Source organism: Bubalus kerabau, chromosome 8 (assembly GCF_029407905.1).
Source record: "Bubalus kerabau isolate K-KA32 ecotype Philippines breed swamp buffalo chromosome 8, PCC_UOA_SB_1v2, whole genome shotgun sequence".
Classification (NCBI taxonomy): domain Eukaryota; kingdom Metazoa; phylum Chordata; class Mammalia; order Artiodactyla; family Bovidae; genus Bubalus; species Bubalus kerabau.
The window spans coordinates 99,562,086-99,580,340 of NC_073631.1; the positions used below are offsets into that span (position 1 = coordinate 99,562,086).

General features: G+C 48.1%; 1 protein-coding gene and 1 non-coding gene across 2 annotated transcripts in view; both read right to left on the reverse strand.

The window, feature by feature from the left end:
• The window catches only part of PLXNA4 (plexin A4), a 475,557-nt gene that overhangs the window by 430,346 nt on the left and 26,956 nt on the right, over positions 1–18,255 (reverse strand). The gene's annotated exons all lie outside the window — the stretch shown is intronic.
• On the reverse strand, positions 1,741–1,812 carry TRNAC-ACA (transfer RNA cysteine (anticodon ACA)). Its single transcript has one exon. It is a non-coding gene; the product is annotated as a tRNA-Cys (tRNA).

Sequence of the window (18,255 nt, forward strand, 5' to 3'; positions counted from 1 at the left end):
CATACACATGCTTACAGACACAAGGGGCAGGGAGGTGAGGAGAGAGCAAATGGAGCAGGAAGGAGTCTCCGAGTGAGAGTCAGAGCAAATGGGACAGATGCTAGGTTGGCTGGTGCAGAAGGTGTTTTCTTTTACTGGTCTCCAAAATAAGGAGATATGGGAAGAAAATGCTAGAGTTTCTATTTAAATATATTTTTATCTCAAAAGAATGAAAGATAACAGCTCTACAAATGTTCGACACAGGCCCTGGGTTAACATGTCAACAGGCCTGTGTCCTGCAGGGAGAGCAGGTGTCCTGAGGGCAGAGCTGGGCGGGACTCGTGTGGTCCTCCCACCCTCTTTCTCACATCAGTCACAGATTTGGGGCTCTGGAAGAAAAGGGAAGGGGTCCCTTCCTATTCAAGCACTTCATTCGTCTCATTCACCTTCATGGAAGCTACCCCATGTCCAGTGCCCCCTTATTCCAGCAGTTCACCCAAGAGAACCAAACAACAACAAAAAAAATGTGATGCCAAGAAATGAGGACCCAGGTCCCCTTGCTCCCTGACTGCTTTAGTCCTGGATGAACAGACTCTTGGCAGTGCCCACAGTCAGGAGATTTTCTCTGTGATTGAAGATCAAGGTATCTTCCCCTTCATAAGAGCAAGTTACTGAGACCTCACCACATGCGCAGCACTGGGCTCTATGCTTGACCCCATCACCTCTGATAATCCTCACCACAGCTCCTCAAGGTAGGTGTGACTCTTGCCCTCTGACAAGGGGAGAAACTGGGGTTCATAGAGAGTAGGAATTCTTCAGGGCTGGAGTCCAGACTCTATCCCAGGCTTGGAACCTCAGTTCCCCACCTCCCTTCTGCTTCTCAAGGAGGTCAGGAGTGCCAAGCCTGGAGAAAAACTCACATCTGTCTTGTGACCTTGGATGAGTCGCTCTCTGAACTTCAGGCTCCCATGTATAAAAATGGGGTCATAATACCTAATACACTCCCATGTGCAAAATAGATAGCTAGTGGGAAGCTGCTGTATAGCACAGGGGGCTCAGCTTGTGCTCAGTGATGACCTAGAGGGGTGAGATGGGGGAAGCTCAAGAGAGAGTTCAGTTCAGTTCAGCCACTCAGTCATGTCCGATTCTTTGCGACCCCATGGACTGCAGCATGCTAGGCTTCCCTGTCCACCACCAACTCCCAGAGCTTGCTCAAACTCATGTCCATTGAATCTGTGATGCCATCCAACCATTTCATCCTGTCATCCCCTTCTCCTCCTGCCTTCAATCTTTCCCAGCATCAGGGTCTTTTCCAGTGAGTCAGTTCTTCACATCAGGTGGCCAAAGTATTCGAGTTTTTCAGCTTCAGGATCACTCCTTCCAACAAATATTCAGGACTGATTTCCTTTAGGATGGACTGGTTGGATCTCCTTGCAGTCCTACGGACTCTCAAGAGTCTTCTCGAACACCACAATTCAAAAACATCAATTCTTCGGTGCTCAGCTTTAAAAAGATCTTCATGACCCACATAACCATGATGGTGTGATCAAGAGGGAGGGGATATATGTGTACACATAGCTGGATCACTTTGTTGTACAGCAGAAATGACCACAACAGTGTAAAGCAGTATGAAAGTGAAGTTGCTCAGTCGTGTCCAACTCTTTGCAACCCCATGGACTGTAGCCTAACAGGCTCCTCCGTCCATGGGATTTTCCAGGCAAGAGTATTGGAGAGGGTTGCCATTTCCTTCTCCACGGGATCTTCCCAACCCAGGGATCGAACCTGGGTCTCCCGCATTGTAGGCAGACGCTTTACCATCTGAGCCACCAGGGAAGTCCTTGTAAAGCAGTACACTCTAATTTAAAAAATGGGGTCACAATAGCACAAACCATGTGGGGATTAAAGGAGTGAACAGGTGTAAATGCCTCAAACAGTGCTGGGCACCCACAGCCATCACATCCGTGTTCGCCATGATTATTGCCATCATTCTTGGGTTATATTGCTCTCCCAGGAAGCTTAGTGTCTTTTTTCATCCCCCATGAAAGACTAATCCTTGTCATTTTATCCCAATCTTGACTTTTGCTCCAGGCCTGGGGAGAAGCTGTAGATCATAGAGGGGAAAGACCAAACACCCCTCGGCCATAGTCAGGTCTCCACCAAAGGAGCCAGGAAGTGAATAGAGCAGAAGAAAGAAGATGCGGGCTTCAGGGCTCCTTCAGCTCATGCACAGCCCCCACTTGGCACATCCAGTCTTCTCCTCCAAGGCAGTCTACCCAGTATAGGCTGCTTCACTGGGGCTCCAGACACCTGGAGACTAACTAGGCAGCCAGTCCTTGGGCAAATCAGCCCAGAGGACCCAACAGGAGGCAGCTGCTGAGAGAGGCTAGAAGGCTGCAATTGCAGAGCCACTTCAAGAAGCTGCCCTGTCCAGCAGCAGTGGCGGCAGGAGCAGAACTCAAAGCCCTCCCCACAGTGAGAAGCCACGCTACAGAGATGAATGACTTTGACTATTCAAAGGTCCTAACTGTAAGAAGTTGGGGGCAGAGATGTTCATGCGAAGGGTATTTTTTTCTTTAAAAAAAAAAAAAGCATATTTTTTGAGAATGAACTGTGGAGTTCCTACTCTGTCTCAGACTCTGCTTCTTGCACAGAAGAGTTACTAAGTTGACCGTACTCTCAGAGGTATCAAGCTGCTTAAAAATGAAAGGAAAAACAAGCAGCTATGGAGGATGGGGCTGGGGATGTTTCGGCTGAAGCTGGGGGCTACTGGGAAGGGAGACTAACCTTTCTGGATGACTCCAAACAGCAGAGATAGAGCCTGTGAGCAGGGGTCATAAGGCAGAGTGATTTCGATCCTCTCTGAGTGCAGGAGACCAGTCCAGCCATGCCAGACAGGCTCAGACATGGCTACCCCAGACAGGCTGAGGCAGGAGCCAAGTGTCTAGTTGGCAGGGATGCTGTGCCCAGAAGCAGGGGAGTCGACCAAGTGATGCTGAAAGAAGCACTTAGCAGCATCTAGCACCTACTAAGCACTCAGCCTGTGATAGCTTTTATGGTAATTTAATCCAGTGAGAAGATAGTGCGGTTCTTTTGAGCCAATAATAATAAAAACAGCCTTTTTCGAAGAGGTCTTAATCCTTCAAGTCCACTATTGCCCTGAATGAGGTTATTTTCAGCACCCAAAATACCATTTCAAGAAAGTTAAGGACTCCCCTGGTGGTCCAGTGGCTGGGAATCCGCCTGCCAATGTAGGGGACACGGTTTCAATCCCTGGTCCGGGAAGATTCCACATGCCCCAGGGCAACTAAGCCTCTGTGCCATGACTCCTGAAGCCCAGACGTGCCCTAGAGTTTGTGCTCCTCAAAAAGAAGCCTCCACAATGAGAAACCCACTCACCACAACTATAGCAAGCCTGCGTGCAGCAACAAAGACCTAGCACAGAAAAAAAAAGAATTAATAAAATAAATAAATTTTAAAAGAAAGAAAAGAAAGTTAAGACCCTTTTTAAGGACTTTCGCCGAGATTCCCCAGGTCGGGATAGACAGCCTGATACAGAAGGCCAGGACCTGGAGCGAGAGTCATGTGTCTCAGCAGCACCGTCTTCAGCTCCGGCTGTGTGGGGCGCGGTGGGGGGCGGGGGGGGGGGGCGGAGGGGGAGGACTGAGGCGCATGCGGGAAGAAAGAAAAGGAGCCCCAAGGCCCTCTGAGAGTGAGGTGTCAAGTCCACAGTGACAGGGAAACCTCTGATAAGACTGGTAGGTAAAAAAAAAAAAAAAAAGTCTTTATCTGGATCAAGCCCTTTTCAAGCCAGGAGCTTCTGTTGTCAATTTCATGGGGAGGTGCGCGGGCAGCGGGGGCCACCGCGACCCACATGCTCGGCCTGGACACCCAGCCCTGGATCATTTATCAAATCAGCAGACGGGAAAATCCCCCAGCACACAGCAACTCCTCTGCAGGATGTAGAGCATCGCTGAATCCGCCCTGACCCTAGACCTGCTTGCATTTCAATTCCTCCTAGAAAAGACATCAGTCTCATCCCTACTCACATCCCTTCTCCAGCTCTCCTGGTGCAGTTACACACACAGAGAAGGAGGCAGGTGTGTGGGTGCCATGTGACCACCAAGAGTGCCAGCCCCTAGTGGGGGACAGCCCCTGCACAGCTATGGATAGAGGACACCATCACCACCTTTCTTCCCAGGAGCCTAAGTGTATCAGCCATCCACACAGCAGCCCTGCAAGAGAGGAGAGGGGTCCTCCGCTCACAAAGGGCAGACACTCAGGCCCATGGAGTTGGAGGACCAGCTCAGGTTCATGGGCAGAACCTGGTCTGAAGCCTGGGGCATCGTCAGCTCCACGAGACTTAGAGAGTACCTGCTTCTAGGTAAGGAGTTGCTGCTGTTTAGCCGCTAAGTTGTGTTCAACTCTTTGTGACCCAATGGACCGTATGTAGCCCATCAGGCTCCTCTGTCCATGGGACTTCCCAGGCAAGAATACTGGAGTAGGTTGCTATTTCCTCCTCCAGGGGATCTTCCCTACCCAGGGATCCAACCCATGTCTCCTGTGTTGCAGGCAGATTCTCTACCACTGAGCCACCTGGGAAGCCCCTGGGTAAGGTCCTCCTGCAGTGAGTGAAGTCTTCCCTAATTGAGACAGAGAAAGTGCGAAGGTTTTAGTGAACTTCAGTGTGAAAGGGTTAAGGGCATGGGCTTTACCTCAGGCAGCCCTGGGCCCTAGGTCTTACTCTGTTGCTTGCTCATTATGCGAACCTGAGCAAATTTTTGGATCTCCAAATTTTTGGATCTCCAAACTTATTTTCTTTATCCATAAAACAGAGTTGAAAATAGGCTCCAAACCCACAACTACTATAAAGTGCTCAGTCTGAGCCCTGGCACACAGTAAGCAATCAGCAGCTATGAGCGGTGGTTATATTATTATTGGAAGGATCTCCGGGTGGGGAGGGCACCTGGACCAAGGGCCTGGATGCTGCTGGCAGCTGTCCTGTTCCATGTCCACCTCTCTTTGGGTTTCCCTCACTTGGTCACCATCATGAGCAGCCTTCCCTCTTAACAGCCTGGCTTAACCATGGAAGGAGGAAAATCCCTTCCCCTGTTTCCTGTGTGCACAGGTTGACAGTGTCAGGAGAGGAGAACAAAACCCAATAGTCCCAGAAAACTCAGGCACAATAGAAATGAAGTATCCTGAGAACAAGTCTCAGGATCTGTAGTAACACATCCTGGAGGACTTTCCAAGCTCCCAGCCCTTGCCTGTCACCCTGTGGCCACTGCCACCCCCATCACCCACCTTCCCCTTCTCTCTCCTATTAAAGGACCTCACTAGGACTTCTCAGGACCCTGCCCCTCCATCTAGAGCTCAGGGACACGTTGAGCCTCAGCAGACTGACAGTGAAGACAACCCAAGTGACACTCTGTCCCCTGCCTCAGGGGCTGAGCCCTTACAAGGCCACATCAAACATACAGAATCGCTTGATGTGTGGATATGTGTGTGTGTGACGTGTGCAAGCGGGTAAGGGACATACTCTCCACTTGCCTTCTCAGAGCTTACAATACATGGCAAATTGCTGGAAGTAATAAACTGGAAGACTTAAGTCAGTAGTTCTCAGACTTAAGTCAGTGGTTCTCAACACGTGGTACCCAGCGCAGCAGCCCCAGCAATTTCTTGGGCCCATCCCAGACCTACTGAATTAGAAACTCTAGTGGTGGGTCCCTACCACTTGTGATGTTCACAAGCCCTCCAGGAGATTCTGAAGTTTGAGAGCCACTGACTGAACTTATAGCCCATGTGGCTAAATAATCTTGAGTCTTAGCGCCCGTAAGATGGGACTAAAAATAGTTTCATCATCTGTGAAATGGGAATAATAATGGGACCCACTTCTTTGGGTGGTTGGTTACAAAGATTACATGGGATCCTCCATGTAACATGCTTAGCAAATTGCCTAGCACATTGTAAACATTCACAAACATTCATTAATGTTAATCTTCCTCCTGAATCTAAGACATAGGTTTTACTATGATCACTATTCAACAAGTAAGGACCCTGAGGGCTCAGAGAGTTTTTGATGTGATTTGTTCAAGGTCATTTCTCTGTCCAAGATAACAAAAGAGGAACAGGTGTCACGTGCAGGAAGAGTGTAAACCATGCTTTTCTTTTTCTCAGGCTTGCAGAAGTTCTCAGTCTGGAGTACTCCACCACAGGCATCCAGAAATGTATGCAGACTTTTTTGGTTGACCAAGGGCCCCTGGCTTTTAGCCCCCAGTGGGGCAGGGATGCTCACCCCGTATTTTGGAAGATGGTCATGCATAATGAAGAACTGTACTGACCAAAAGGCCCAGTGACACCTCCATCAAGAAACATAGGCTGCACCAGAGGTTCAGAGCTACACAGAGCAGAACTCTGTGTCAGAGGCTGCCTGGAGAACCTGGTAATACAATCACAGTCATTGCAGTGAAGGACTGAAGTTTCAGGGGACAGGATTCCTGCTGGGGTCCCCAAAATGCCCACATCGGGTATGGTGAGGACTGGGTTTTACCCTCGATATTTTGTTCTCCCTTGAACATGCAATGATTAAAGCTTCCCCCCAAACCTACGTGAGCCTCTGCCTCCAGAACCCGGGAAAATGCTGTCCAGCTCTGTGGTATTGAGGATTCTTCAGAAGCTTGTACTGGAAACAGACGCCGAGTGCAGAGACTAGAGGGTATGAAGGGACTTGTCTTAAAATTTTTGTGCTATTTACTATGTGCTGCTAAGAAAGGGAGAGGGCTTCCCAGGTGGCTCAGTGGTAAGGAGTCCACCTGCCAATGCAGGAGATGCAGGTTCGATTCCTGGGTCGGGAAGATCTCCTGTGGAAGGACATGGCAACCCACTCTAGTGTTCTTGCCTGGGAAATCCCCTGGACAGAGATAGCTGGTGGGCTACAATCCATGGGGTGGCAAAGAGTCAGACACGACTGAGTACACATGCTCAAGAGAGGGAGAAGGAGAGAAAAGGAAGAGAATGTGAATATTGTTCTGAAAGTAAAATATCCTGGATGTCAAAAGTGCAAGCAATGGACTTAATCGGTAGGATCAATAAAGGTTTACTTCAAAGGATGCCCGGTGAACAGGTGCCCAGACAGAGGGTGGAGGAGGGAAAGGGTGGCGGCAACAGTGCATACAAGTCACCGGTTTGCCGGAAGCAGGGACGGCGTGTGACCCTGGTGAAGTGGGCCACTGCCCCTAACTTAACACCTCTTTTCCCAAACACCGCCCCCTTCCTTCCCCCAGAGACTTCACCCAGTGCATTCACCAGTTACTCCTCCCCGCAAGGGGTAGAGACCAACTGTGCTAAAACGTTTCTTCCCTTGCAAACCATTAAGCTGTCAAGCCAGGTGGTGAACAAATCCAGAGAGAACCAGAGCTGGAATGCTAATGGCAAACACTGCAATTATTCTTTCTGCTCTGGACAATCCCTGCTTCAACTTTATTGGCCCCAGGTCACGTTTTGCGATCTTCGGATACTGATGGAAGAGACACAACTTGATGCAGAAAATAACCAGGGAGATGATGTCTTGATAGAGATGGAGGTAACAAGCAGAGGAGTTTGGGGGCTTTTTTTCATTGTTTTCCTTTTGACATCCACATAGGTGTTCTATAATGGCTTCTGGCTACAAACCCTCCTATCCAAAGGAAAAACAACCTCTCCATAAATACTTTGCCCACATCAGTGAAATAGCTGTGTTACACACTTGAGTACCATTTTCGAGGACACTTTAAATAGAGCATCGGTCGCTGCTTTCAATTTAACGTGTGAACGGCAGCAGCTGAGGCAGGCAGAGATGATAAGGTGTGGAGACGGGCTCACAGCTTCCATTGGTGCATCTGCTCAGACTTTTAACAGATCCACAGGCACTTAAGGCATTCTGGGGACAAACCACACGCAAGTCTCACTCAACAAGCAAATGGGCACTTGCCGTGCATATGCAAAGCTAGGTGCAAGGCACAGAGAGAGACAGAAAAAGAAGAAAAAGGGTCCTCCCCCGGATGAGATGGGCTTAGAAATTACAGACATTCAGGGAGAAGAGTAAGTGGTATAAGATTGGTAAAATGCTTCAGGTTCAGAGGAGGACTGGGTGGCCATATTTTTTCCTGTGCAGAAATCCCTGGTGAGTTTTAGGAGAATCAAAGGGGATCGTGTGTCATGAGTACCCAAACAATGCCTGGAACTAACTCAGTGTTCCATAATGAGAGCAGTCATCAAGGAAGTAGAATTGACACTGGTGACGTTACAAATTTTTATAATTTTAATTGTAAATCTAGTGGGTGGTAAGAACAGGAATATTATCAGATAAAGCTTGAGGAGACAAAGATGAAGAAGCAAGGAACAGTATATGCAAAGGTACAGGATACAGGGGGCTTGCCTGGGAAATCATAAACAATAAAATATGTCTTCAACATTCTACATGTGCTTTATGACATGTCTGGATGTAGATTTCTTTTTATTCCTCCTGCTTGGAGTTTGCAGGCCTCCTAGAAACTGTTTTTGATGGCTGATGGAAAATTCACAACCATTACTTCTTCAAATGCTACTTCTTCCCTGTTCTCTCTCTTTCTTTGCAGAAATCCAATCAATTAGGTAAGACCTTTTCAATGTGCCCACTACATCCCTTACCCCCTTTTCTGTACCTTTTACCTCCCATTTTGGATAGTTTCTCTTGCCCTGTTCCCCACTTCATTAATTATCTCTTCAGCTGTGTCTAAAGAATTTAAAAGTCCATCCACTGAGTTATTAATTTCAGTTGCTACACTTTTCAGTTCTGGAATATCTTTTTGGTTTCAAATCTACTATATATTCTTTATAGTTTCTAGTGTGCTGTCGGGTTTTTTGGTTTTGGTTTTTGTGTGCGTGTTTCAGTTAAGTTTTATCTGGAGCAAAATAAGGACTGAAGCCTCATATAGCTCTGAGAAACTGCTCCAAAGAGGCAGGAAGGGGGAAAGGTCAGTATACACGTGATTTTGGGGAAGGGAGAATACGTGCAGTCAAGCACATATGTTTCCAGAAGGTTTCTACTAGTCTCATGAAGCTTTGCTGCTGCTGCTAAGTCACTTCAGTCGTATCCGACTCTGTGCAACCCCAGAGACAGCAGCCCATCAGGCTCCCCCGTCCCTGGGATTCTCCAGGCAAGAACACTGGAGTGGGTTGCCATTTCCTTCTCCAATGCATGAAAGGGAAAAGTGAAAGTGAAGTCGCTCAGTTGTGTCCGACTCTTAGCGACCCCATGGACTGCAGCCCACCAGGCTCCTCCGTCCATGGGATTTTCCAGTCAAGAGTACTGGAGTGGGGTGCCATTGCCTTTTCCGAATGGGGAATGTCATCACCATGAAGAATTTTAGTACTTTTTCTAGATATGGGGAGATACATTTTTGAAGTTAGTGATGGCCCTACTCTCCAATCGAGAAAACTGCCAGGGGAGGGAGAAATTCAGGCTTAAAATGCAGAACCTGCCACTGGAAAGCATCCAGCATAGCACATGATCAGGCAGGAAGGACCAGCCTGTGGCGAGAGGGAGATCACCCCATTTTGTGATTTCAGAGATTCTCTAAGTGATGGTAGCTGACTGCACAATGCTTGTCCAGGGCAAGGAGAAAGCTCTCAGGGCACTTTGTTAATAACCAGATATCCTGGGAGATCAGAACACAAGCCAGGAAGTTCCATAGAAAACAGAGAGCATAGAAATGGATTTTAAATGCATGGAGGGCAAGAGGTGCGGACCCATCACTATGTGATAGTTGGTCCTCAGAGACTCCTAGGAGCGCCATCACTGGTTCCCCTGAGCCACAGAAAGTGTCCACTAGGGCTGAGCTCCCAGGTTTCCAGCTAGAGACTCAATCCCAAAGAAATGCAAACCTTTAAACTATCATCACGTCTTCCTTGGCCTACACATCTGCCATGTACTACAGATATTTTTCCCCTTCCTCCCTTCCATTTATATGAATGAGTGTCAAAAGGTAGCCGCCTGTGAGGAAATAACTTCTGCCTTCACGGTAGGGATCTGGGAGATGAAATAAAATAAAAGTAAAATGTTACTTTGGGAAGGGCTATATAATTTCATAAATAAATTACAGGGCTTGGCATTGATCTGAGCTGAACTCGTACTACAGACAGAAGAGAACAGGATGGCCACATCAGGCAAAACTCACCAAGCGTACAGAACCTGTCTGCCCCTGACTTTCTTACTAATTGTCTGCACTAAATCAATGGGATCTGCAGAAAGCAAATGTACTTTCTCTCCCAATATCCTCTGGGCTCAAAAAATTCCCACTAATTCTCCCCAAAGGAACCCACTTCCTGCAGTCAGGTCTTCGGCTCCTGCAAGCAGCTTACATTTAACCGAGTGAAAGTTGGATTGTAGTTAGGCTACCTGCGCAGAGTCATTCCGTCGTGTCCAACTCTGTGCAACCCCATTGACTGTAGCCTGCCAGGTTCCTCTGTCCATGGAATTTTTCAGGCAAGAACACTGGAGTGGGTTCCACTTCCTCCTCCAGGAGGTCTTCCCAACCTGAGGATTGAACCAGAGTCTCCTGCATTGCAGGTAGATTCTTTAACTACTGAGCCATCAGGGAAGCCGTGGGAGTGCTAGAAGATTGGAAAACTGATGGAGGCAGAGTGAGGCCTGTGTAAAGGTGTCCCAGGAATGGATCATCAGTTCCCTGAGGGCGGGGTCCTACTGGCTGATTCGCCACTGAACCCCAGGCTCTGGCACCATATCTAGCTTATAGGAGATACTCCATAAATGCCAGAACTGTTGAACTGAGATTCCAGGGAGGAGGAAAGCAAGCCAGGCATCATGTCTTTCCAAATAATTCTTAAATATTTTGCCATCTGAGAGCCAGGCAATGGATTGACACAATATTTTTCTAACTCTTTCATTACATCGTCCCAAGGAGGGTCCCCCTATCCCTGTAAATGTATTCTTTCTGCCTCTCAAAGCACTCGTTCCATAAAAAAGAAAAATAGCAGTTGGATTTCCAGACTCCTGAGAAAGGGAGGGCTACATGACTTTCCTGTGTATTTTGTAGGAAAAGAAAGAAGGTGAGGATAAGGTTAAGTTGGGATGAAGGTGTTAAGAAGTGTAACAGGAGAGAAGAGGCTAAAGTCAAGAGTGTTGCTGGGGTGGGGAACCTGCAAGGCTGAGGGCTGACACCATCCACCACACAGCTACCAGCACCTGCGGGTAAGCACCCAGCAGGAGGTAGCCAGGTATATTCCTGCTGACTGATGGAGTAACTTTGTCTATTCACAGCTAAGGTGGGACATGAGAAGAGGACCGCCAGTAACCCACCAACCCTGGAAACTGACTAGTGCTGAGTGACCAATCACCTCTGATAACTCCAGTCATCACCAGCTAGGGCAACAGTGGCTTTAACAACTGTCCCCAGTGGACAAGGCACTCCAGAGGGGTGCACATGCCTGAGCCAGAACTAAGCCACAGTGTCCCTCTGTGACGCTCTGGCCACCACCCAAGGACCAGGGGTTCTGTCCTCCAGCTATGGAATTGTACCTTGCTTACTCCCAAAGCTGATCTCTGGAATAGAGAGCAATGGATGAACATAGTTCTGGGGCAGGAATAAGGACACAGATGTAGAGAATGGACATGGGGGGGGGGGAAGGTGGGGCAGGGAAGGGTGGAACAAATTGGGAGATTAAGACTAATATATCTACACTACCATGTGTAAAGTAGAGAGCTAGTGGGAATCTGATACATAGTAGAGGGAACTCAGCTCAGTGCTCTGTGATGACCTAGAGGAATGGGATGGAGGGGTGGGAGGCTCAAGAGAGAGGGAATATATGCATGCACATGACTGGTTTACTTTGTTGTCTAGCAGAAACTAACACAACATTGTAAACCAATTATACTCAAGTAAAAGTGACAATAAAATAAAGGTTGTTTGGTTAGTCACCAAGTCATGTCTGACTCTTTTGCAATCCCATGGACTGTAGCACGCCAGGCTCCTCTGTCCATAGGATTTCCCAGGCAAGAATACCAGAGTGGGTGGCCATTTCTTACTCCAGGGTATCTTCCCAACTCAGGGATCGAACTGGTGTGTCCTGTGGCTCCTGCATTGGCTGGCAGGTTCTTTACCACTAATCCACCTAGGAAACCCAAAATAAGAGTGTGCGTGCATACTAAGTCACTTCAGTCATGACCAACTCTTTGCAACCCTATGGACTGTGGCCTTCCAGGCTCCTCTGTCCATGGGATTCTCCAGGCAAGAATACTAGAGTGGGTTGCTATGCCCTCCTCCAGGGGATCTTTCCGACCCAGGGATCAAACCTTCATCTCTTGTGTTTCCTGCACTGTCAAGCAGTTCTTTACCACTAGCACCACCTGGGAAGCCCAAAATAAAGAGTAACCAGAAGCAAAAAAACAAACAAAAAAAAAAAAACAAAACAAAACAAAAAACAAGGGCAGCACTGCAAAGAAAAAGTTTGAAGGCAGATATGTGGGAATGGATGCTTTCAGGACCTCAAAAAATTATAGCATCCAGGAGGGGTACATGCATTAGAGAGCTTCATCATTATTCTGGTTATTCCGGCTTATTCTCTTAGCTCCTCCCATCTCTGGGCCCAGAAGAAGTCTGAATTCTCTTCATTTTCATCTATCTACCCTAGGCAGAGTTTACAGTTTCCCCAGAAGCCCCTGACCAGTGAAGGAAGCAGGGAATCTCTACGTGTGGTTCAACCATCCCCTGCTTGCTTCTGGCCCAAGCTGGGCTGCATTCAGGCTTCACCTCTCCATTTCTTCAGAAATCCCTGTCCAGCCCTCCAGGCCCTAAAGCAGGGCTTCCACTTTGAACAGTGAGTAGAGGAACAAGTGGCTTTTCTATTTCTCCTGGAAAGCTTAGTGAGGCAAGTTCTGTTCACTAAGCAGAGCCACCAAGAAGGCAGCATTTCACGTTCCACCAACAGGTGCAAAAGCAGAGCTCAGCTGTGTGACATGCTGTGTCCCCACCCGAGACCCCTGGCTCCAGAGGAGAAAAAGGAACGAGATGCCTTTACATCAACTTCTAACGCTGAGCTGATGGGGAGACCTGAGGCTGCTCTCCTTGAAGGGATTTACCTGGACCTCTCTGTGGTCACACACTCGCCCTCATAGGAAACTGCCTTGAACTCTAGGACGGTATTTCTCCAAGTGTAGTTTCTTGGAGCAGAATTGCACCCATGGGATTAGAACCTCTGAGAGTGCAGGAAGCAGCCTTCTAGATAATAGATCTTTAGGTGCCCCTTATGACACCAGGAGGCAGGGGTCCCAAAATCAAGTGACAACCCTGGGCCCAGGCAAGGAAGGCAAAAAGCACAGAGAACACAGCAAGCTGAGCAGAGAGCGTGCAGCTTTGCAAGCTGGAGAACACGTCCTCTGGGAAGTGGCCTCTAGCCAACTCTGATTGCCATGTGAGAAGAACGGCTCCATGTCCTCAGATATGCCTGTATTTCTACAGACGTGTAAAAACCACATTTTACACGCAATCTCTTGATCATTAAATTTTGGCCATGGGGAAATATTCCATGTACCTAAAGGAAACACAAGTGTGCTTCGGCTCATGGGTTTCCACTTAATAGTCACGACTGAAAACCACTGGTTTCGGATCAATTTAAGAACTGCTAAACTTGAGGATCCGGATGTGAGAGTTGGACCATAAGGAAGGCTGAGTTCCAAAGAATTGACGCTTTCAAACTGTGGTGCTGAAGAAGACTCTTGAGAGTCCCTTGAACAGCAAGGCGATCAAACCAGTCAATCCTAAAGGAAATCAACCCTGAATACTCATTAGAAGGACTGATGCTGAAGCTCCAATACTTTGGCCACCTGATGCAGACAGTCGACTCACTGGAAAAGACGCTAATGCTGGGAAAGACTGAGAGAAGAAGGAGAAAGGGGCGACAGAGGATGAGATGGTTGGATGGCATCACCGATTCAATGGACATGAACTTAGGCAAACTCTGAGAGACAGTAAGGGACAGCAAGGCCTGGTGTGCTTCAGTCCACTGAGTCTCAAAGAATCAGATACAACTTGGCAACTCAACAACAAACTTGAGAATGTTTCTCAGCCACACCTAGCAAGACCCTCTGTTTCCCATCTTAATCAGCCCACAGAAGCAAAAGGAGCCAGTGGCTGACTAGTCTGCTAGAGTGAAGCCTTCTGGTTCCTCCCAGGGAAGAGAAGGAAGACCATGTTTTCAAGACCCCTCAAGAGGATGTGGTCTCATGTCCCCGCCGTCAGGACAGGGGCAGATCTACAGCTCCCGTCACAGGAGGCGGGAGCACTCTCTGCCTTGGAGCACTGGCTTGGAGCACTCTCTGCCTCACTGAGGTCCTCACTGACCTGCCGGAAGCTATCAGGATTCTTGGAAATTCACAGATTTCAGGCTCCAAGGTCCCTCCCTTGAGTTCCCAGAGTCTATAAGAGGAATAAAGCTGACATGATTCTGAAATATGGTCCCTCACAACATCTGAAACCCATCCTTGAGAAGCAGAAAAGAAAAGGAAACAAAATCACCCAGTGTATTTCCTAGAGTCTGTCCTCCTTGCAGTGGCTCTTACGGACATCAGGAAAACCCTTCAGAAGCATCTTCCTTGGGAGGATCATCAGAGAGCAGCTGTTACCTTGGCTCTAGCAAGAGCCCTGGGCAATGGGGCCGAGCAGAACAATGAAGGGGAGGCAAGGAAGGGTCAAGGCGGGACACCCATCCTCACCCCCAATCTGGTGCTTTTCTCCCTCTTCCCCTCACACCTCCTTGGGGCCACAGCTGGGGAGAATCTGAAGATAAGAGAGAGGGAAGGAAAAGGACATCACACTGACATGGGTTTGCTTGGGGTGGTCTCGATCTTTCCCTCCCTTCTATCAGCCCTAGTGGGTTCACCACGCTACACTGATGGTTGTAGGAACTGAAAGAGAAAGTTATCCAATGCATAAGTCAGATGCAAACACCCAAGTGAAAGCCCAATGCCAGCGGAAGTCATTCATAAGCTTATCTTCAGATTATAGCATCACTGTCACGCCCAAAGGGCCACAGGTAACTCAGACACTCATCTAGACTCAGGAACAGAAGCCGGCAGACACTGATAACTCTTTGAGTGCTGAGCTTTGAGCTTTTTAAGCTCAGCAGAGGTGGGCAGTGGGGAGAAGGAACACATGTCTCCCTCCTATGCCCTGCATTCCAAAGACAGTGATCTCGCTTCAGGTTTCCTAAACTGATTGATCATCAGATCCTCCTTGAAACCCTTTCCAGAAGGTTCTCCATCCTCAACCCCCCACTCCCAACACCCTCAGAGGCTCTGATTACATCAGCCTGGGCTGAAGCCAGGGTATCTACAATTTTTCAAATTTTCTTAGGTGAATCTTAAAATAAGCAGGGCTTGGGAACCATGGTGTCAACCCTGAGATTCACAAAATGAAAACATGCAGATCAAATATCAAACAAGCCCAGCTAGTTCTACTATTTAAGGCAGGAGATTCCCAAAGTATGCCAATTCCTTACAAGTGGCCTAAGAGATACATTTATTTTTCAAATACTTCCTCTCTTGAAAGAATACACTGAATTACATCAGGTTAGTTCCACAGTGGTATTTTCCCCGATTCCAGTTCACAGAGATCATTTAAAACTGAAAATCCTTTCCAAAAGGAAGAGATATGAGGCCACATTCTTTAACAATGCCTGCTCTGGGCCTGGCACAGGGCCGAGCACTTTATATGCATCACTTCACTTAACCCTGTAAGGAAATGATAGGGATTCCATGCGACAGATGAAGAAGTGGAGGGTTAAGTACCTTGCCCAGGCTAGGAAGTGGGGAGATTGAAATTTACCTGCATCTGACCCGAGTCTTTACCTTCAAGCCTGCAGCACGTTTCTTCCTTCACCCCTCCCACATCTACATCTCTGCTTGCTCCTGGATCTCTGAACATCACTGAACAAACATCTGCTCCACGCCAACAGAGTTCCTTCAACTCCTATGTCAGGGCCCTCCTGGAGGCGTGCAGGCACCATTGAGGGCAAGGTCAGAGGAGAGGCTGGGAGCTATATATAGGCCTCCTCCCAGGATTGCCTGATGATGTGAGTCATTGATCTCACATTGATGACTATGCAGAGCAAAATCCCCCCATATGAACCAATATTGGATGGCAATGTGCAAACCCACTGATCTTTGGGGCTGTTTGTTACGGAATTTCCGATTTGTATCTACTGTGCAGAAGGACCAAAGGACAGGCATTCCCAACCCACAGAGAAGACAGGGAAGGGGTGAAAGCCATCAGGATCCCACAAACACCCACCGAGAACATCAAATCAGAGGTGAAGACAAGAGAGTATGTTAGTTGCCTGGATTTCTGTTCTTCGGGCTGCTCTGTATTTCAGCCCCTGCCCCAGCTTACAGCTGAGCTCTGGGGGTGAGAAGAAACCAGAGAGCACCTCTCTCTGCAACCACAAGTCCAGATCCCCAGATCACCCGGACCAAATTAGGACAGAAAGCCGTCACTGACGCACACACGGGCCCCAGGGAGTCTGAGCGTGAGCGCATCTAATGCTGTCGAACAAAACGTGAAACCAAAGAAAACACCCAGCCAAACAGAGCCCTTTGAATTGATGGCTTCGCTCCAGGATCGCGGATGGGGAGAGCATGAAGACAGACAAAGCCTCGCTTTGGAAAGGCTCAAAAGAGTTTCTAGGAATGCCACGTCCCAAATCCGGTGGGGTTTGGGAGGGGTCTGGAGAGCCCCGGGCTTTGAACAGCGCTTCCTTGTCAGAGTAGGAAGTGGAGTCCTAGGCTCGGGTAGCCCTGGTCTTTCATCAAATTAAAGTCTAATGCAAAATTAATTCAGAGTACAGTGTAATTCTAACTTCAAGATGACTGCCAAAGGATTTTATGATAAGCCGATAAGCCTAGGGCCATTTCAAGCTCCAGGGAGGTTTTTATTTGTTTTTGTAATGTCCCATCATTTTGTCTGCCTTTGGGGGTTTTGCTTGGCGGGTAGAGTCCAGAAGACGGGGGACAGGCTGGAAACAGACGAAACTACCAGCAGTGGACAAGTCTGCGGCTAAACGCACACCAGGCAGTCTGGGTTCTGTTCCCACCACCTGTCCCAGAAACACCTGTTCTGACTCAAAGTTGGGGAGTTCTCACCAAACACCAAGAATTCTATGGTGCTTTCTGGTAAATTCCCAATCTAGCATTAAAAGCTAGAAAGTGAAAAAGTCGCTCAGTCGTGTCCGACTCTTTGCGACCCCATGGACTGTGGCCCACCAGGCTCCTTTGTCCATGGAGACTCTCCAGGCAAGAAAACTGGAGTGGGTTGCCATGCCCTCCTCCAGGGGATCTTTCCAACCCAGGGATTGAACCCAGGTCTCCCACTTCACAGGCAGATTCTTTACCATCTGAGCCACCAAGGAGGATCTCACATCAATGACTACACAGAGCAAAATCCCCCCATAACATATGAACCAATATTGGATGGCAATGTGCAAACCCACTGATCTTTGGTGCTGTTTGTTACAGAAATCACCGATGCTGACTAATACACCATTCATGAGCAACTCAAGAACAAACAGAGCGAGCTTACACTAGAAAAGCAATGGCCGTCCATTCACTGACCTTGAATTACAAAATTCCAGACAGCCCTACAAGCAGAGCAGTAAAAGTGACTCACCATTGTGAATGAGGATGTGCCAGCCACCCTCACACACAACCAGAGTCTCCTGTGAGAGATGGAGCACAGACAGCCCCACACCCTCTCAGACACCCTCCAGTTTCCCTATTCGAGTAGTAGAGAGAGCCTCTGATCTCCCAAGCAAAATGCAATATGACTCTAGGTGTCACCTTTCAAAGACTGTCAGCACAAGTGATTTAAGCCCCAGAAAAAACCCTTGTGTCCTTTTAACATCCAAAACTAATCCTCTTCACACCAGACGTCAATGTTAAATAAACAGAAATTTCCATTAACCTGCACCTCTGTACATTTATTTTTAAAAGGCGATGTCACTCTCCTTTAAACGAACATACTAATTAGTGCATTAATAAATAGCTGAATGGAATCAATGAGACATGTAATCAAGGTCTGACCAGGAGTCGGGCCAGGTTGAAGGAGGTTGGAGGGAGGGAGGGGGAGGAAAAAGGATCTTATTAGCAGGTTTGCTGAGGAGCAAAGTGTAAAATCAATGTCCCACATGCAACTGAGATGCAGCCCAAGTGGAGGGTGTGTGTAAAGCTGAGTGCCTGCACGCTGCCTCCCT